Source organism: Camarhynchus parvulus, chromosome 6, assembly GCF_901933205.1.
Source record: "Camarhynchus parvulus chromosome 6, STF_HiC, whole genome shotgun sequence".
Classification (NCBI taxonomy): Eukaryota; Metazoa; Chordata; class Aves; order Passeriformes; family Thraupidae; genus Camarhynchus; species Camarhynchus parvulus.
Genome location: NC_044576.1, coordinates 15,627,619 through 15,649,721, shown reverse-complemented (window position 1 = coordinate 15,649,721; position 22,103 = coordinate 15,627,619). Strand labels below are relative to the sequence as shown.

General features: G+C 39.5%; 1 protein-coding gene across 3 annotated transcripts in view; it reads right to left on the bottom strand.

The window, feature by feature from the left end:
* Positions 1-22,103, bottom strand: part of LOC115905384 (sorbin and SH3 domain-containing protein 1-like) — a 158,587-nt gene that overhangs the window by 95,600 nt on the left and 40,884 nt on the right. The gene's annotated exons all lie outside the window — the stretch shown is intronic.

Below are 22,103 nucleotides of genomic sequence, written 5' to 3'. Positions count from 1 at the left end.
ATTATTACATCTTGTAACACACATGGTAATTGCCCAGAGTAGCAGAGAGGCAGTGCTTGATTAGGAATTGCTCCTGACAGGTGAAAACAGTGCTGGCAATTAGTGGGGATTGCCATGCAAATTGCCAGCGGCAGGCAGCCTATTACCAGATATAGACCTGTGAGGAGAAGCACTGTGAAAACAGACCGAGTGCACTGTCACCTCCAGGGCTGGCTGCCAGTTCCAAATGTCAGGACTGTGCTACTGCAGGTCTCAGAATCCTGTCCACTGTAGGAGCCACTTGACATCTTAATAGGCTTGCCAAAACAAGAAGCATTAGCTATTCAAACCCCTGTTTCTCTCTTGCACCAACAAGTCTCTTGTATTTTAAACACTGCTAACAGCACTTACTGACAATGCAGAAGGGTGCTCAGCACTCGGGAAAGCAGCCTTGCTTCTGTCAATGCCGGCATGATAAGTAAGGTGCAGAGGAAACAGAATGAAAATATTTAAGCCTTATTTAGTCTCAGCAAAACCTCTGGTAGTTCAGCCTGATCTACTGCCAACCCTCTACATCTGGACTTGGTTTCTGATGAAAGCATCTACAGAAACAAATAAAGTGATATATTCCAGTCCTAACTAATGAGCAAAGCTTAGAAATAGTCTGTCATGACAAATGGAAACTATTCTGTTACAAATAGCAAGAACTTCCACAGTTACAAATAGCAAGAGCTTCCACAGAGATGGGGTAAGAGAACTGCTGTAAGTGCTGAAGTCCTGAAACTCTGTTCTTAAAGATAATTACAAAGGGAAGGGCAATGCTGCATTTCAGTCAGAACAAAATGATACATTTCTCTAACATATGTCATCTCAACAACTTCATAGTAACTCCCAGCTGAAAAGTCCTTCTTGCAGCAGTTCTCCTCGCTCTGTCAATGGAGACATTCGAAGCACCAGCAGGATGCTTTGTCTCAAGTCCCAAAGGAAACCACAAGTAGCCCAATGAACTGTGTCTACAGCGCACTCAATTGTCAGTAGACTGCTGGAATGACAAAGAGCATCCTTAATAATACAGCAAACCCTCTCCAGGTTCTGCTTCTCTAAATAAGCAAAGTGATTTGGGGTTTCATGTCTACAATAAAGATAATAGGAATTAATTGATATGCTTATACAGCAAAGTGTTGACTCCCTTCAACAGAGACACTCCACAAACATGCCTACAGGAGTATGCAAACAACATAATTAAGAAATTAGATTACTCTGAAAAGAATCACTCTCTACACAATAACTGCTCTATGACAACAGGATCTTGAAGGCAGTCCAGGAGTGAGCAGAAGTCACCTCTATATCACAGCATTATTGGACTGTGTGAAACAAGTTACCCGCTCAGTGTCTTGTGAAGAGGAACTCATCATACACACATGGAAGCACCTTTCATCCAAACAGTCCCTACCAGGACACAGCTCAGGTCACATCAGTGAAGTAATTCAGCAGATGACAGTGAAATCCACCATTGCTAACAGACAAGGACACAGTATCTAACTACAACTCCTTCTTCCCACCCCCCCAATAAGTTACTAAAAACAGAACATCAGCCCTCCTGATGGAATGATAAATTTGGTCTCCTGACATTCTCTATGTTAAGGAAAATACAGTATGACTTGGATACCAGCAGGTACAAGTTTCAAAAACCTGAAAAACAAGAATTTGTTCCTGCAGCTATGTAGCTCAGTGTCCATGACCTCTTTCACTGAACAGAATTAAGTAGTACTGTAATTTTAAGGATGTAAACAGCTACAATTTTGGGGTTGTGAAGAAGGACACCCCTTATGCAAATGCCATTGGACCTTACTAAATAGATTTAACTTTACCTCAGATTGTTCTGGATACTTATATATTTTGAAAATTCATAATTATAAGATTTCAACAATTACGTGATATGCTCAGAGCAGAACTCCTAATTAACAACTGTACACATGCTAAAAGGCTAAATCCCACTCAGGTCTAAGTAACCATTGAAGATATGCACTCAAAGCATTTGTAACACAAAAAAATCTAATATTTTTGAATTCTCAGAAACTCTAGATCTTGCAGAAAGCTGTAGTTTTCATTATCTCTTCATGACCCAGTACTTTCTATTTCCCAATGTGACCAGCTATTCACTGCTTTCCCACAGCAAGAATCCTCAAAAAAACCCATGTTGCCAAAGTGTGGCTTGCAAATCAGCACATACAGGACATTCATAAATCCTCATTCAAGATGCTATCGATTCTAAACATGGATATTTCGCATGAACAAACATGAGAGACAAATGGTAATGGTAGGATCCACTTCACCTAACTGGAATTAGTAAAATGTCAGGCATGTAGACAGTTGCCTCTGTAGTCAATGGTGAGCGACAAAGGCTTTGAAGGGACAAATAATCCTGTCCTACAATGAACACATAAGCTGGCACAAATCACCACATGGCAGTGCTTTTATTTCTCTACTCATTATGGAAAGACCCTGGAAACCTAGGGTTTTTTAATAGAGATGTGACTTTCCTCTAGGAATCACAGCAATAAAATCTCTGTCACAGCCTCAGGTGGCAGTAGCCAAGATCATGACATGTGCATCACAGCACACAGGGAGCAGCATGCATTTGCAGGGCTGTTCTCATTCCCTGCTATGTGGAGACACTTAATCCTTTACAGAAGGAAAGGGAACAGCTGGCACTGAACCGCCCCACAGGTTTCTTCTCCCATCAGAACAGTATATGCAGAGCTGGGTAGCAACAGCTTGTAACAGACTTAAATGTGTGGGTTTTAAAGTTGTGGTTTGTGTTGGCAGTGAGATCACTTGAAGCCAACCATATTTGGGGGAAATACCACAGCTAAAGGGGTCGATTCCAGACTGGAAATATGGTTGTACTTAAAACACAGACCAATATAGGCTATGCTGGAATATTCAGGATCCTGTAGCATTAGGATAACTAACCAAATGGCAAACAGCACAGTTCCTTGGTGAAAGTTGAAGGTCTGAAATGGTAAAACAGCAGTTTCATAACAGGGTCAACCTTTCATCTTCACAAAGTTCCCATGGGGACTGTGTGGTTGCGCATTCAAACTAACTAAAATCCTGGAACCCCTCTCTGCTCTGACAGATGAGGTCAGGGCCCATCTCATAAAAGCTGTATTAGGGTCTATATTCCTCAGAGGAAAAAATCTGCACCCTGGCTTCAGCCATAGTCCTAAGGATAGTCATTAACTACTGGTGATCTCTGGATTCAACATCTTTGGAGTACTGGGAGATCTGGACAGCTGTACAAATTGTAATAGTGTAGCCAATAAAGTGTAATGCATTTAAACATAAGCTGCTTAACATATGCTGCACTGGACACCAGAAATGGTTAAGTACCCCTCTCAGCTAGTAACACAGTTACCAGGAAAGTGCAGATTTACTCATTTCCAACCTGCTTTACTGCTCCTGTGCCAACAAACCCAAGGTAGTCTTCACTGTAAAATCAGGCTGCATTCCAGGAACAGTCAATATCAGCTGTATTTAATAGGCTGTTCTGGTGCATCCTGTTGTCAGATTCTGATGTTGACGGATAAAAAAATACAACACCAAAAGAAAGAAATATAGATTATGTCCATGGAAGTTGTTGTACATTATTGATCATGTAAATCCAGAGAACATTACAGAATGGAAATGGAATGAGGTGTTTCCTGAAGTAACATTTTAGACCATGACCTTTTTTGCACCATACTCATCTATTTAAAGAGATGGCAAAAGCCTTGTGTCACAAGGCAACCCCACACTTGCACAGAATAACCATGCTCCATTTTTTATTTACTATTTGATTTTGCAATTTTGTACACAAACAGCCTTTTCCAAGCAAGTCCACTAACTGCAAGGCAGTTGCTCATGTAGGCAGAGATTTATCTTTCAGGCAAGGGTTTTTAGGCATCTGTTAGTACATGTTTGTATGTTCCAATTAAATTGAATGCTTACTATTGTAGTCTCTGAACTTATATAACAACTATTTCAGCTCATGTAACAATAACACTTAAAATATATTTTTTATTTTTATTCCTGCTAACAGTTGTAGTATAAATTGAGTGATGTGATCCTAAGCTACAGACTGGTATTAATTTGAGCTCTAGAATATCAAAAGGAGAAGAAAAGGCAGTTCATCTGGGTAACAAAATGCTTCATTATCAGTCTGTAAAATACATGTGACATTTAGAAGACAGTGATCCCCATATCCTTTTGAACTTTTGCAAGGATCTGTTACAAAATACCATTAACAACTGATAGATTCTTTTAGCATTGGGACAGAAACAAATTGGCTCCCACCAAGAGTCTCGTGACCTGCAGCATGGTTAACACAGACACAACACCCTCCTGCACAGATACAGTCCTGCACAGCAGAAGTCCTCATCACATGTGGCTCTTAAATTCATGAACAACACATCGTCTTACTAAACTGAATTGCCTGAATTTAGGCTATTTCTCATCGAGATAAAATACAAAACAAAATTTTTATTGATGAGAAGGTTAGTTCAAGTTAATGATGCAAGTGGACACTTAGGTGGCCCTGGACATCTTCAAACAGCTGGACAAACATTTCATTAGCTTTGCTGCATTTGTACGTAAATTAAGTAAGTACATGATACTAGGTTTATTTTTATAGTAGGAAAACACAGAAGTCAAAGCTGAAACTATTGAAAAGCAAATCTGTTTGTTTAATCATTCTTCCACTGAAGTCAATGGAAAAATTGTCAGTCACAGATTTGCATTTCCATGGGATCCCTTTATATTCCTGTGGTAGGGCAAAAAGCCTAGTTTTAAGTATCTTGACCCTGCCAGGCAATGTAATGGAGTCTTAGTGGAAATAAGAATTAGGCCTCCATCAGCTTGAATAGGAATAGACTTACATAACTGCTGTGTGCTTTTGAAAATTCCACCTAAAATAAGCAGATTATTTGACCAATAAGACCAACAGGCTTGTGACAGACAGTAGAACAACTCCGCTCATCTGACTTTAGTGAGCACTAGATCAAATCAAATCCCTCAATACGTTTCTAGCTTGGAAGAGGGCTCAGTTCACAGAAGTCTTTAAATTATTTTAAAGGACATTTTTAACATAGAAATGGTATACAACATTTGGTCCAATGCTGATGACCTATTACCAAACTGCTCAATAAGTGCTGTCCATGACAAGCTGCTTTAAGGGGAGAACAAGATAGATATGCAAAGAGTTCCCACTATTAAAAGACCAATAATATTAACCAAGTTATTTCAATAATATGTGTAAAAGATGGACAAAGGCAGAAAGGCTGAAGGAATCTTGTAGAAATAGGATTCCAGAAAGGAACCTGGCTAAGAATGTGGGCCTAAATGGAGGGAGCATTGAGGTTATCTACCTTCGCTGGATACCAACCCACTGCATGCACTCTATATGGATACTTGAACTCTCTAGCTTCCAGCATGATTATCACTGAGAAATGCCCTACATGTGAATATATATGTATGATTTGGGGTTGAAACTCTGTCTCAACAAAACCACCCAAGTTTGTTTAGAATTCTATCAGCTCAGTAGGTTGTTCCCTCCATCCTCCCCCTTCCCCCCCCCCCCCTGCCATCAGTGGTTACACTTTAACCATGTATGGAAGAGTTTCCAGAGGTCTGAGCCATTAAAACCTACAGAGAATAGAAGAACTTGGCAAATATGAAATAAAAGCATTTTAAATGGCTCTGAGACAGCATGCTTCCCCTTGCTACTGAAAATGTGATAGATGTGCTCCCATTTCTGTGTAGGAGGTCATAATCTGAGGTTTTGGACAAGTCTATAAACTTAACTACAGACAATGTGCCCCCAAAGCTGTTTGAATACAGACTAGCACATTAAAACCTGCAGGAAACTTTTTGCTATTATTTAAAACAACAAAACAAACAAACAAACAGCTACACAAACACAAAAACCCCTACACCCCAACACTTAAAGTAGTAGTGCTGTGTGTTATCTGCAGACAAGCTTTCTGCCAAGCTTGTACATGCCAAAAACTATGGTTATTCTTGGGCAATTTCTTATTTACAACCAATTAATGTGCACGGAACAGTGATGTTCTCCCAGTTTTAAGAGGCACAGGTCACAAGAAAAGCACTAACATCTCCTCTCACAGCACATTTATGGGGAGAACATTACAGCTATCTTCCTCTTCCCTATAGGAAACAGACATTAAAGAAAGAAACAAAAATCCAACACAACATTAAGAAAATATCCAGGACACAGGAGACAGAGTATAGAAGCTTACACAATGATAACACATTACATAGAGGCATGTGGAATTTACCATGGACAACATTCTCCCCCTGGTAATACGGTAAGGTGCAAAGAGAATTAATGAATAAGTTTCCCCTCTTCCTCCATATTTTAGAAGACTACCAGACCTGCCTTTAGAAAAACAGATTTTCTGATGATGCTCCCTTTCAATTCTTTTAGGATGCTCCGATTCAGAGAGTTCCTAACTAATCACAATTCAGTGGAATATCTCCTCCCTGAAGATAATTCAGGGGGACTCACACAGAGCTCATTAAGGAATTCAGAGAATCTAAACTTTATTCCCAGCCTTCTGCAATCACTGCACTAGAAAGCAGCATCTCATTTTCTCAATTAGAAAAAAAGAACTAAAACTGCTGGTCTCCTTGTCAAATGCCTAAGAACTTAATCAATACCCTATAAACGCTCTGGACTTCTATCATTGTATTGAGTACTCAGTCTCTCCATCTGAAACCAACCAGATTTTGACATTTATTTTTCATACTCTCCTGGAATATTCCAGACAACATTTATATCAATTCCACCACAGAATCATGCTTCAAGAACAGACTTATTGACTTACAACCCAGAATAATCAATTTCAAATACTGTTAGTCCAAGTCTCAGTTCCATTGCTGTAAATCCAAGTCAGGGCCCTCATCATGGAATCTGATCAATACCACTACCTGCAGCCATACAGATCTCAAACAGAAAGTGTGCCTTTGTCTGTCCAATCACAAAATAATTTAGGAAGTGTAACACAGAAAATATAGGTCCTAAGTGATTCCCAGTGCCATTTGACTTCTGGCACCATCATTAATGATTCCTTTACTTCTAAGAACCCCCCTTCTCTCCTACCCAAGCTATCGTGACTTTGTGACATGAATAATTTGGGAAGAATAAGAATACTGTATATATTGAAAGAAAAATGCACATATATCTTTTTATTATTTCATGAATGACAGCTTTTCTATGCATTCTATTCCTCAACAAATTCATTAATTTCATGAAATGTTTAAAGTATCACTTCTACATCATGTAGAAAATCATAGTCAAGTAATACTGTCTATAAATCTTTTTCTATTTTTTCTCATAGAACATATTAGGGCCCTGAGTGAGGATGAAAACTCTGAAGAGGTGTCTGAGAGCAAGCTGCAAAACAGATTAGCAAAGATTTGAGTGCCAAAAGCTTCTCATACCCTGGCAAAATTATGAGATATAAACAAACCCTGCCCCAGATTTCAGAGCCTATTCTCTGTGAAAATTAAGTGGGTCCTAGAAGTCTTGGTTGCTCAGAATATACAACTGTGGGAATTCAAAAACTAATCAAGTCAGGGCTGGTTGGGATTTCTTATAAAACAGGACAGCCTGAGTTATGTGCTCTTGGTCCTGGGAAACCTACCACATACAGAGCCAACAGAGTTTAATGAAATCTAAAAATAATTTTAAAAGTTATATTAACACAGAATCATGTGCTAAACATTACTGCAGTGTGCATAGTAAGGGACATCAATATTTAAATCTGTGCTTCCCTCCCTTAAGATATTACCCGAAATTACAATCAAAAATAAGAGACAAATCTCTCATTTCTCTGTATTGATTGAAGAGAAGAAAAAAAGTCATGCTCCATGTGACAGATATGACTCTTCTATAATAAAGCTTTCAGCAGTTCTTTAATTCAGCATATGATTTTATATGGATGAATAAAGATAAAGCAGTTACCTAAAAGGTTTTCATAGTGCAATATTTTTTATCATAGCATTACCTAAAGGTCCAGTCAAATCCTATCCCTAATGTGCTAGGTGTTATAAAACTAGACACCTTATCAGACTATACAGCCAAATGAAGCATCATTACTGCCCATCATTCATAGGCCGGGAAATTTAATGAACACAGATGAAATAAAATGCTACAGATCACACAGAGTTCGATATTAAACTTGCTCCTCTTAGTGAGCCTCAGTTCACTGCCAAAGCTCATTTTCAGCTGCCACAGGGGAGGCTGGACAAGGCTGCTGTGCCCAGTTATGCCTCCATGCAGTTATTTCTCTCGCTTGTTGGCCACAGACCATAGGTGTGCAAGACAGTAAATCATCATATGATGGCCATATAGGGAGGATATTTTACATAAGAGGAGACCATTCAGTCACCTCAAAGGAGTCTCAATGGAAATCTCTCCTGCAGAGCAGGCAGTAAGCTCTCTACAAGATGCTTTAAAAGCTATTAGCCACACTCTGGGTTCTGGCTCTTCCTCTAAACGATTGCCTTTGTTGAACTGTGTGCCTTAGGAAGTTGCAGAATAATAAAATTTGTCATTTAAATGCCAAGAAAATATTCTGAAAAACTTAACAGAAAACTGAGTCATGGTATTCAGGGCTGCTCAGCCTCCTGAGCTCAGACCATTAGAAGCCATCTCAAGTCACTGATGGGAGAACTGGGAAAGCACTTACGGGCGCTGCAGAGTGCAAATCCACTTGGGAACAGCAGCAGGGAGCCTTTTATGTGCAGCAATATATAATGTAGCATCAGTCTTTCAGAGTGACCATAAATTAGTAAGCAAGAGGATGAATAACTAAAGGAAGCATTAAAGTTTAAGTCAATCATGAGAAAGAGACAGGGTTACTATCTTCAGCTATCACCCAAATCTACCTAAACCAAGGTGGTTTTAAATGATCCTGGATCTACTATAACCTCTCTCTGCTTAATTTCATCTTGGTTTTCTCAACTAGAACAGAGGGGCTGTTCATACCCTGGAGCTATGCCAAAATGAAATTAATTTCTTTTGCTAATTTCTTAAACCAGAGCATGTGGAAGAACTCCAGTACCCAAGAGCAGTTGCTGGGCTCTCTCCATAACATAGGCTACTTGTGGCCATACTGCCATGCCAATCTCAGGTGAGGTGAATATTGCAAGGACAGATGCAGGTGATTACTGGAGTAGAATAAAATTGGAAAACGAGAATGAAGAACTTGCCCTGATATCAACCACAATGCTTGTCTCAAAGTCCAAGTATCTGGTTGCTCACACACACGCAAACTTTTGAAATGAAAGAACATCTCTCATATTTATGCCAGAATAACTAAGAAACACCTAACCCTAGGTCTCATTCAAAATGTTTGAAATGTGCTACAAATTATTGAGTCAAATCGCCAAGTTTGAGTCTGGACCTAAATTGTTCCAGCTGCAACTGAGAAATCTATAATCAAACCCAAACTTAAGTTTCAAAGGCTTAAGGTCATCGTTGACCTTCTGTTAAATTAAGACAATAATTTAAGCCACAAATTAATTAAATCATTAAGCAGGATTAAAAATGAGCCCATCTTACTTCCAGTTTAAGTTTAAAAAAATCTCAACTTGAATTTGCAGTTTATGCATGGCATCTCTTACTATTTTTTTCAGGATAATCATTTGGGGAAATTTAACAGGCAAGAGATGCCTGTCTGAGAATGGGATTGATCAGGAATGCAGTTACAACAGAAAGAATTTCAGCAGACCATAAAAGAGAAAGAGGAAAAAAAAAAAAAGAGCCTACTACAAGAACAGTCGAGCAAAACGCAACTGTAGTGAGTTTGGGCTGTTTCCCAGTACTCCAGGGGGAATTCTGCTATTTGCTGAGTTCAGTGAACATAATCTAGCACAGAAGGAAAAAAAAAGTGCTGCTGCTTTCCCCATTTTCTCAGCTCAGCTTCGTATGAGAACTCATATAAAAGACAGAAAAATTATTGTATTATTATGATAGCACACAGAGGCTTGCAAAGCAGATGTTCTCAGCACATATAAGAGGGACTGACTGGACTCTGAATAAAACTACACAACCAGAAAGAAAAAAATTAAGTCATTCAGCTGGCAGAGATGAATCAAGAAGTAGGGGACTCAAAAAGTCATTTGGAAATAACATCTCTAGTGATAAGTCAGTCTCATTTTGTTAAACAGCAAAAGGGAAGCAATACTTTCCACTACACTTAATAGACAGCATATTTGAGTTATTTTCCTCCAAGAATCTCAGTATGCAAGTTTAAGGAAATTAAAAATTGTTCAGAACATACACAAACAGTTAACAGGAAACATAAACTTAACTAATTGAAACAAAATCTACCCCCAAAACCAGCAGATACTCCACAAGTTATTTATAGCAGAAAATTTATACGAGATTGGAAAGGTCCTAAACCCAAACCTTCTGCAGTTTTAAATACTTACTTCTTGCAGCCAAAATCACATCACAGGAATATCCAGCAAAATTTTTTAAATATTGCATTAAGGAGCTTGACTAGCTGAGAACATGATGTAGCCTTTCCTTTGGACCATCCAGCCATAGGCATTTACTCATTCAACAGAAGCACAGAGTGTGATCCTGTGTTGCAGCCTTTTACATAGGGACACCAAAAAGGGGGGAGGGAGGGGAAAGCCCTTCCCCAAAGACTTAGTTCAGCCCACTCATTAAAATACAGAGTGGAAACAGCTGCTGTAGAAAGGAAGAGGATGTCTAAGCATTTTTTGTTAACCTTCATAGGTGCAAACTCATTTCATTCTGGAGTCTCAGTAAGAAAAATAATTTTTCTTTTGAACGTCACTCTTCATCTGGCATTGCTCTTTAAGAAAGTGACTCTAGCTCCGCTGAAAAATAACAGTGTATAGTAAGCTCTCAGTTTTCAAAATCATTACATCTCACTAGGGGAAAACAGATCCCTAACAGGTCTCCCTCTCCACCATGCAAGCTCTAGTACAAGTACACGTGTGCTTTATAACACTTGAGTCTTCACACAATGTAATATTAATCTCAAATGAATTCCCACCAAGAAGTCCCAGGCAAACAACAAATACAAGCTCACTGATAGCAACATTTAGAATTGATAGCATGTCTCCTACAGATTAGCACCTCAAAGTTAAAACTAGATAAAGAACAGAGGGAGGAGGTAAGAACAATGAAAGTTCCTCAAGTGCTTGACCAGGAGACACTGGATAAACAAGGATTCTTCAGTCTGAGAAAGAGCTGGCAGAGGGGAGATGAGAGAGTGTTCTATTCAACCATGAAATCCACCAAAAATGCTAATCTGGGAATGGCAGCCCATTCCTTCTGGTAACAAGAACTAAGGGACACTAAACCTAATATTTAGGCAGAACTTTTAATACAAACAAAGGAAGTTATTTTTCAAATCATTCATAGAATGATTGCAGAGCTTGTTGCCCATGATCTTGTAGAAGTCCACTCTGTGAGCAAACTCAAAAAAAATGAAACTCAAAAAAATGAAAGAACAGTTCTAATCCTAGAATTTTTGGCTTGGGAAGCTATCAACCACGAGTTACCAGAAGATGTGGATATCTCAGGTATGGTAACAATTTGAATTTTCCCTCTACATGAATCCTTCCCCTAAACCAGTGACACTGACCACTGCCAGAGCAGCAGTCTACGTTAGAAGGATCTTTGAACCACAACTGTGCCCATTCTCATACTCCCATTTATCTAGTTTTCACAACACTCCTTAATGAGAAATTGTCTGTATTATTAGGTATATTTCAGAGATGGGGAACTAACTATGTACATCAAGGCCCAGAGTAGCACAACTCTTGGGAAATTTTGACTGGTATCCACAATTCAGAAGGTATGTACTATCCATAAAAGTCATCCTGAAGGGACTTTCTACTTCTAAAGGGCAGCACCCTTTCAAACCTCTGCACTTGTGACTCTTCCCTGTTCACTCCAGTATACCTACTCCACTGTCTACTTTCATGGCCAAAGTTATTTACTAACAGGAGCTTTTCTACAATTATTTAAGCAGCTATTACTCCTATTTTCTGCTCTCTCTTAGCCTACAGCTGCAAAAACTAAAGCATGCTGATCGTGAAATCTTACTGCAGCAAACCTATTTTAAATACATGCGTGCTTTTATGTATTATCAAATAGCATTTTTTGGTGTAAAGCAAGCTGGTTGTTCTTAGAGCAGCAACTAGCAAATAGATTGTGCAATCAAGGTTGTTTTCTGTTGTTTGCTTTTTTTAAAATAAGAGATATATTTTTAAAATACTCTCAGAGTGGCCATTGTGTGGTAAAAGGGTAACTGCCTCCTGGCCTTGCTGGTACAATGGTTTGTCTGAATTAATACTGAGAAACAAGATACCTTTATGCAAAATAAGTAAATTTACTTGAGATTTTCTTCATATCAGGTCTGAGAAAATCAGACAAAACCCCTGTTTCACTTCTCTGCTCCTAATTTTAAACAGAGGCTTCAGAGCTTTTTGTCTCAGTGTGTTTAATGTTTCCTGGAGGCCTGCAAAGGCATGCAAAATATTTTAGTTCAGGGCCTCTATATGGTTGTAATAGGAAATAGACGTCTCCGTTAAAGAGAGGGGTTAGTATAGAAACAGATTATCTGAACGACAGCAGAGTCTTAAGTGTTTATTTCAAAGGGAAGGAAAGGACAGATAAATATTTACTGCTTTCTGTCCACATTGTAAAATACAGACGCTGCCCTTTTTCAGTTACTTCTTGTTTAGTAATCCAGGTTATTGTCTGATCCTGCTCTCTTGGTCAGGATTTGTCTTCATGTTCAAAAAAGTTCTGATGCCATCATTGACAGATACATCCTTTAAGCTGCAGAAGAGTTTCACAAAGAGAAAGCTGCTTTCTAACATGTGGGCTGGTCAAGATCTTTATGTTTGTACGAGATGTGTGGCCACCAGAAATGAATCACAGACTTTTCGGTCTACCTGGGAAAATGCACATTTCCTGTGTGAGGCTCACTGAAATAGCCTTTTGGAAAAAATCTGAGTGTTCCAGTGCTAACAAGCTGAAAAATGGTGGTGACACAAATGTAAAGAAGGGTTTGCTTCTTACTCCAATCCCCTCTCTCACTTGGCCCAACCTAATGGGTAAGTGCCCTCCCCTCCCCAGCAGGGTAGAGCATGATAGAACAAGAACAGATGTTCTCTTTCCTCCTGCACACACCTTAATCAATAATCTTCTGGTCTGATCTTTGATCTATTTGTGACAGGGAGCTTTGAGTCTGAGTCTCCTATTGCTGCCAGGTCCATCCTTTCTCCTTTTCTCACTCTTATGTACCTACTGCTAGAGAACAACAGAAGTAAAAGTAACTTTGGGACAATTACAATTTCTTAGATGCAGTCTTATCTTCCCTATTTCACAACTTGACTAAAATGGATGAGATCTCTCTTCCTTACACCTTCTTTCCCTCTTTTAATTAAAAGTTGCATGGTAAATCAAGGGGAATCCAGAGGGGCTTAGAGCAAATCTTCCCTTAGCTGCCACTACACTCTTATATAAGTAGATATTAAGGAAATGACTGATGGAGTTAAGTGCAGTAGGTGCAACTCAGTGAAATTTGGTTATCAAAACAACAGCCAAGGGGCAATCATACATTCTGTTCAGTAGATGAATGAGACATCAATACCAATGGGACATATTCTGGGATGCTTCTGTATGAACAGGCACTCCTCTTCATAAAGCAACTTAATTAAAATCCCCTAAAATAAGCAGACTTCTGGTAATTCAATAGCTGGATAGGAAGTCTCTAAGGTGTTACAGAGGAAAATGGTCATGCAATAAATACCATTTTCATCTGAACAAGTACTTTAGCACAAAGACTTCAAACACAAGTGGTTTTACAGATCTGGAAAGTTGCTGTCATGTTTGAAGGTGCAAATGGATAACCTTCAGCAGGCCCAGCTGATGAGAGTCACACCTGTATTATGAGCTGAAACAGCATAATCAATTTTTGCAGCACCTGTAATCCAACAAGATTTTCTGCGCAGCTCCTCAGAGTTTTCATCTTGTCTCACTTTAAAAATATATTTTTTTAAAGTAATAAATCAAGTTTGGGATACCAGTGGATTTCTCCCAGTTCTGTTTTCTCTTTACCCTCTTTTCCATGGGTGGAGCAAAGAGATGAAAAGGAAAGGAGAAGAAAGCTATTTAGACCAAGGAAGAGGAAACAGAAGAAAGGAGAACAATTTTTTCAAGAAAAGGAAGGGATTTCAAAGCAGAGAAGTGAAAACTTTCTGTCTCATTCTGGAAACATAATGTAATTATTCCTGACATTAAACCAGAAGATCTTCTTTTGCCACATTTTGTTATACACTTCACATCACCAGTTGTTTCCTTCTGGAAACACACACAATTATTCAAATTCAATACTAAGAGGGAGAGGGGAGTTGCACTATAAATGGACCAGATGGCCAAATGCACCAAAACAACAACTTTAGACTTTTGGTTCTGGAATGGGATGGACTGTATTACTAGTGATGCTATTACCTCTGGAAAATTCACAGTGATTTTATTAATACCTGTAATTATTAACTTAAGATACATAAGATTATTAACTTTGGCTTTAGACCAAAGTTTCTATGACATAATCAAGGTGTCCATGGGATCTTTCCCAAATTCTGCTACATTTTACTTTTTCAATCCACTTCTACAGTCTGTCTTGAAAAACAGCTTTGTGGTTCCACAGAGAAAAAGATCACCAAAAACTGTTGGTGAACAACATCTATCCTGACTGGTCTCTCATCACAAATCCCTAAAAAGTGGTAAAGGGCTACTGCCCTTTAACTAGCATCTGCAGGCTAATCAATGGGCCTGAGAAATCAGACACAACCCTAGATTCTAAATGCAATACTTTTGGATAAGCTCTCATTTCCCATTTTCAGGCTAACATGTACTAATAGTTCCTCAGCAGGGTTACCATTTAAAGAAACAAGCACTTCTTCAACAGAGAGCAGCAAGTTGTCTATGCCCTGCACTTTACATGACCATGGAAGATAAAGTTCATTTTGACTGAGTCACCACAAACTGCGAGGTTTAATCTGAAGTTCCATAGGATATTTTAATTCCCTGAGTAAAGAAGGTTCACATTTCTCAGAATCCATTTAAAAAAATGCACACTCTATGGAACCAAACTGAGATTGACCTAACTCGGAAAACTGGCTGGCTGAGGCAATGTGATCAAGCATCTTAGAAGCTGAGCAGAACCTCAACAGTCTCAATCGGTTCAGTGGATTGTGAAGCCTCTCCCTTCCTGCTCCCTTCCCCACCCACCCTGAAAGCACTCTGCTTTGGGAGTGGCTTTTCTCACCAGAGAAGCAAAACTTTCTTTTAATGTGGTTCATGGAAAGTTTAGCTGGTTTTCTTTCTCCAACCCACCTAGGCTGGAAAAAGACATTAGTGCCAACCAAAATCCAGTATAATAACTGGCCATCTATGGACAGTTCCTTTCAACTTGCAAGGAAGCAATCCCACAATTGCAATTTCTTGTGTCTCATTATGATAATGGTGGTGTAGCACAACCACGGAAAGAGCTGTACTGGAATTGAGTATAATTATTGTACAAGCACTTTCAGATGCCTTCATAAAAAAAAAGGAAAACAGGGATTAGATCAATTCTAGGGGTCCTCTAAGTATAGGAAGAACTACCAACAAATTCAAGGGTACTAGAGGCAATGGACTGCACAGGATGAATTTTGTCTTTAATGATACACCATGGGATATAGAAACTGAGCTGTGCAGTATAAACAGTACAACCACGAGGCATAATGAATGGATTTATTTCTGATCCAAAGTCTGCTGTCAGTAACATGTATCATGTTACTGCTTTCAATGAGCTTTGGATCAGTCTCCCATGAGCACCATGTAAAGAATATGAAGTCAGACAATGACAGAAACAAGGACAGCATAATTTCACCAATGTATATGGGGGTAAAATTTACATTCCAGGAAAATAGGACCTGGGAGATGCCACATATTATCAGATCACTGATTTACATAAAGCAATAGCTTTTATCAGTACCAGAAGCCTCAGGGTCACATACAAAAAACCAATCAGCAATTCCAGGAAAGCCGCAGCTTGGGTATTCTTCCTGTTTGACAAAGGCACATAGCAGCTTCCCCATGTCTGTGAGGCTCCTTTTTTTCTTTGCTGGGTAAATTTTCAGCTGGATTCATTCTCAGTTCACCTGATCATGTCACATCAACACTAGAGCCAACACAAAGTAAGGCTGAATTTGGGATAGGGCCATATTCTTTCAGTAGCAGCCAGGACTTGGATCAGTTTACACCAATCCTGTAACCACAGATCCACAGAAGAACCTAAAAGATCTTTTACAGTCCCATGCAACAAAGTAAAAGCCAAGAGAACAATTCAGGTTCAAGAAACCAGGTATTTGGGAATAAGTAAGCTTGTACTTCCAGAGCAATGCATTTGGCCCTTCTAAAGAGCAAGAAACAAAGATCTGAACTGATTCCCAAGAACAGAGGAAGGTCTCAAAGCCCTGATCTTGCACCATTCCTCTTTGGCTGGCTTAATGCTCTCCAGGCAGATAATTTTCCTCCTGATTACAGGGTGATATCTCTCCCTCCATGAAGGACACACCATTTCTGATAAAAGGTTCTGTTTATTTACCACCTACCCCTTCAGCATAAATCCAAAGAAAGCACCCTGCTCCTTTCCCTGGGATGAGTCTAACTCAAAGGCAGTGCACTACCCACAGACACTCCAAATTTACACTTTCATTCTAGACCAGAGTGGTCTCTTGGTCACAAAGCTGCAGTCTGGGTCCTCCCTCTGCCTAATTCCTTGATTTGGCTGAAGCTCTGCCTCCTTTTCTCTCCTGTTTATCACTGCAGTCCTGGTGGTCCCTGCACACTGCACAGCGGCTCCCCCTTCCTTCCTGCCTAAGTAAACTCTAAAATGCCTCCTTGCACCAGATGTTTTCCACGTGTTTCACTCTCTATTTTCTCCCCCACCCCCACCTATTCCAAGTCAAGTAACAATCTATCTCCTTGAGCCTTCAGATCCAATCCTGGAGTATCCCTTAATCTACTTGTCCAGCTTGATTCTGTGGCAGGCAAAACACAAGTCTCTGCTTTTTCCTCTATGATAATACATGGGCAGGAGACAAAAATAAGCCTTAACCTTGGTACTGCCTTCAGTTTCCATTTCACCTTCAGATGATCAGCTTTGACTTTGGTATTTTTTTGGCTTTCTTTCTGGATTAAATTTTACTTCTTGGGAATATTTTGTTAAGCATGATTAATATCTCTATCACTTGCCACTTTTCCTTCTAATCATCCCTCTGTTTATTAGCTGCCACTGAAGGTTTATTTACAGGTACAAATCTTAAGTTCATAGGTACTTCACAGGTCCCATCCCCCTTCTCTGTGACATTTTCCACTCTCCATCTGTCTTTCCTTGGCACCAGTGCCTGCACTGGCAGTAGACATTTATACAAATTACCATCACTCTGTTTCATCTCTCAAAAATCGGTTTCAATATCAGCCCAATTCAAGCCAGGTTCACAAGCTTTTATTAACTGTAGATCAGACCTAAATCAATGAACTCCAGCTGGACCAATACTGTAACATCCATTTTAAGGTACTACATCTTCCAGCCACTTCAGGTTTTGCAGGAAAGGGATGGGTGCAGCGTTTCCATCCCCTCCTGTGCCATGTAATATTTCTCTGAGCAGGCCTACTCACTATATCCCAAGTCCTGAACACAGTCATCAGTGTACCAAAGGAGCAGTAAACACACACATTCCATAGGCTGGTGGGCCACAAGGAGTGGGTGAGCATCTGAGAACACAGTGCCAAAGCTGCCGAGAGAGACAGCAGCAGAAGACCCCAAGCACCCCCAAACCTGAAACTAGAAACTCAAGTCACACAGATTTTGTCTAAACCACAGACAGTCCACAAAATACTTGTCAATAGGGGTTTCATTTTTTCAGTCCTGGCTCTGGTCTCAGTCAGGAGCAGAGAGTAGCTGGTGGATGTGCAGTTTCTGTCCCTCACAAATGGCCTTGAGCTGGCCAGAGGGGACAGGGCAGGCAGCGTGAGCAGCCCCCTCACTTCACTGGCAACTTTGTCAGAGAACAAAGGCCAGTGGCAGGACATCCCTTTTCTGACATCATTACTCCTGAATTTGCTGTGTCTGGGAAAGCAGCTCTCCAGCATGTGATTTCCCACATATCACCAGGGCTCCAATAAAAGCTGTTGCATTCAGCCAAATGTTTAGTACTCCTCTGATATCTGTATATTAAAAATTACTGTGGGGGTGAGGGAGAGCAAAAAGAAGTGTAATAGTCTGAGAATATTAAGTGTAGCACTGGGTGAAGAAAAATTTTGCTTTCCAAATGTCACATGCAGATTTATTGCAGGAACAAAATGGGTGCGTAGGCACTGAAAAGCCTTAGGCAAAGTGCTGCATTCATTTTCTGCATTACCCAGAGTCCCTCTCCAGGACTTGAGCTGTGTCACTTCACTTTTTGATACTTCATAAACAGGCAAAAGTTTACACTAATGCTATATATTTTTAAAGGTTGTATACTCAGAGTGTTTCACTACACCCACTAAGATGGTCAAGACTGTATGCATTTTAATGATGAGCCTGGCTGGGTGGAAATTGCTGGGGAGTCCTGCTGCTCCCAATACTGCCATCAGACAGCAAGGAGGAAAGTACCAAGTGATGGCAGTTCTTTCTCAGCACCAGCTATCTCACTGCTTCATGTACACTTCCACTTGGACAGTTTTGGTTTTAAAGAGCAGAAAGGAGGGGGTTTGAGTGTGTGTGGGGGGGGTTTTGTTACTTGCTGAGTTTTTGTGGTTTCTTGAGGTTTTTTGTTGTTTTGGTTTGGGTTTCTTTTGGGCTATCTAGTGCCCTAGACAGTTCTACTCAATGCCTGCTCATGTTATAACATCACTATTTCTCTCTTCCTATACAGTTCACTAGACTTAGAGATTTATTGAGATTCCATTTGGCTGGAAGCTCATTATGCACTGTTTCCTATAGCTCCTATATAGAACACATTTCAAGCAACAGATAAAAATATCTGTACCACTCTTTGGTTTTCAATTTCTTGATACTGCTGTTAAAAATTAAAAGGAAAAACTGTGAAAAGTCTCAAGAATTCAGTATATCAAGCTAGGGAACAGAAATTCAGTTCTGGAAGCACTAAACAATAAAATAAGCTTCCCAGGTAGAGCAAGAGAAGGAAAAAAAGAGTAGAGCTCCAAAGACCAAAAGGTAAAAAGGACACTTGCATTTTGATCAGGACAGACCAAAGAAACTACATGTATACTTTTAAAGACAAAGGCTTTATTCTATTCTGTCCCATCCTCAATACCTGCAAGACACTTTCTATCAGATCTGCATACCGAACACACCACTTGAATGTTAAAAAGTGGCAAGAGAAAATCCTCCTATCCATTCCTGGCCATTTCATATTCAAGCTTATCTCACAGTTAACAGCTTCATTTCCATTCTTTATTACCTCCTTATCATCATAAACTCATTATCTTGCTTCATTTCCCATTTTCACTCTTTTTACACTTTCTGATTTGTTAGTTCCTAGACATGCAAATCCCTTTCTCCAGTCATCACCGTCTCAGAAATCACTTTTCCTTCAAACATTTCTCACCCTTCCTCCTATAAGCAGCTGTTCTCTTTGTTATTATCTAGGCAGGATTGAGACTGGAGACTCTACAGTGCAAAGAACAGGTCTTATTTATGTTTGTGAATCCTTGTCTAACTTTATGCTGCTGTGTAAATGTTTAATAGGTACTAATGCATTTGCTGGAACAAGCTGCGTTGCTAATACTCAGTGGACTGTTTGGATACAATCCTTGCTGACTGTCAGAAGCTTCTGGAATAAAACAAAATGCAGTTTTTTGGTGACATTGCAGTTTCAAAGCTAAAGAATCCAACAGCTGAAGTGGTCTAACAAACCATGGTAGTACCAGAAATGGCCTTATCTACTCTTTCCATGTTTGAAACAGGATAGAGCTTGAAAGCTAAGCACTGTGCATGTGAGATTGCATTCAGCTACAGCCACTGTACCTTATCTCCTCTATGTTATCTATCTCCAGACCTCCAAGGTCACATTTTAAACAAATATTTCATATCTTCGCTGTCTCCTTAATGTTGGATGAAGAGAATAGAATGGTCTTGTCCTCTTTTCACACTGGTCTTGGCATGATTTTCCTATGGGCTTGACTGTATCATGTCCTGTGTAGAATTAATTGTGAAATAGAAACCCCCGTGGCAGACCAGATGCATCGTTTTTACTTCAAGCACCAAATAGGATCTGAGTGATTCATCAGCACAAGCACATCACACAAGCAGCAACTGCTCAAGCAAACTGGGAATGAATGTTCTAGGCCTCAGGGCCAATGAACAGTGATGCTAACACGGAAAATGCAACAAGGACAGCAGGTGTGTCAGGCCTATGTGTCATCAAGTCTCATGCTAAAGCTCACAGAGACAAACAAACCATATCACAAATTTCCACAATTTGTGTGAAAGGAAAACTTCGGGGTTTGTTGTTTCTATATCAGATTGTTCCTAATGGTGAGACTGGTGATGGCAAGTCTTATCCCATAATCTTAACAATTTGTGCCCTGTTGCCATGAAATCCAAGGATATAAAGAGTCACTGTTGTGGCATGTTTGTAGGGGGTCTGAAATGAGGAGTGCTGGGTGGTGCCCATCCAGGCATCCACTTCCAACACTGCATCCTAGGATCAGGTTCTCTTTCCTGTTAATTTTAATGGAGTTTCAAGAACAGTACTCTTGATGTCTTAGCTTTGAAAGAGAATTTGACCAAGAAATGAATTGAGAAGGTTTTCCCAAGTGGCAGTATGCATTAGGAAAGAAAAATAGCTAAATCTAGTAGAAGAAAGTTCAAGCAAAAGACAAGTCCATTAGGAAAAAATCCTGTAGCAGTGAAATCTGTTGGACTCCATACAGTTTCTTCTGTGGCATAAAATACATGTCACCACTTCAGTCTTTAAAAGGAGACTAGACTAAGCAGTACAAAAATACATTGCAGAGCCACAGCTACATCAGCATGGCAGTAGAACTGACGAGCTAATAACTACCTTTTCTCTCATGTTCAAGATTATCCATGACAAGATTTCAGTACTAGTCAATATCTATTTTCCTGTAACCAACACAATTTTCAGAGTTCAGATTTGGCATAAATTATGACCTGCTTGGGAGGAAAGCTGTGCATGATTCATCAAGTGATGATTATTACAGATCTAAACGAAGGAGCACGGAGGAGAAAGGTTGCTTGCTGCAAATGAGTTAGGGACAGAGACTTTCAAAAAGATCAGAATGGAAACACTTTAGAAAATCTGCCCCTATATGACTGAAAGCTGAACTCTTTGGAGAAATTCCCACCCAGTTGCAAATGTTCAGCACTTGCACCAAAACCTGTCCCCAGATCTCTACCTGCTGTAACTGGTGTCATTATTTTCAAATAATATTAACTGTTGCATTGTGATCTGGACAGGTGGTACAATGCCTTTGTGCTTAATGCAAACTAATTTGAAACAAAGAGAAGATGGAGATCTGTTCATTGTTTTATATTGCCTCTAAAGAAGACAGTTTCAAGTACCCAAATAAATAATGAAAATAATAGAAAACTGAGCAAATAATCTTACTTGATCAATTCAGAGCTCACAGCTTGTAGGAATTCTAAACGTGTTGCTGAAAGTGTGTCCTTCACCTGTGAATTAGTTTTGTCAAGGAATCCAGACCGAATTCACAACAATGTATTTCTGTAGAAACTATAAAACTGCTTTCATAAATGTTTTGCTTTGTCTCTAGTTCCTTTAAAATCTACCAAGTTTGGACTCAGATATGATTTGACTAATTTGCATTCATTCTGGTATGAACTGAATTATGATGCCTTGTGTATTCATACAAGAATCCTGTCTTCAAAAGGTTTATTTCAAGGATGAACTGGTAAGCCTTGGGGACTAAGAAGCCCTTTAAAATTGGGGTCAAGCTAGGCAGTTAGATTCAAAAATAATAA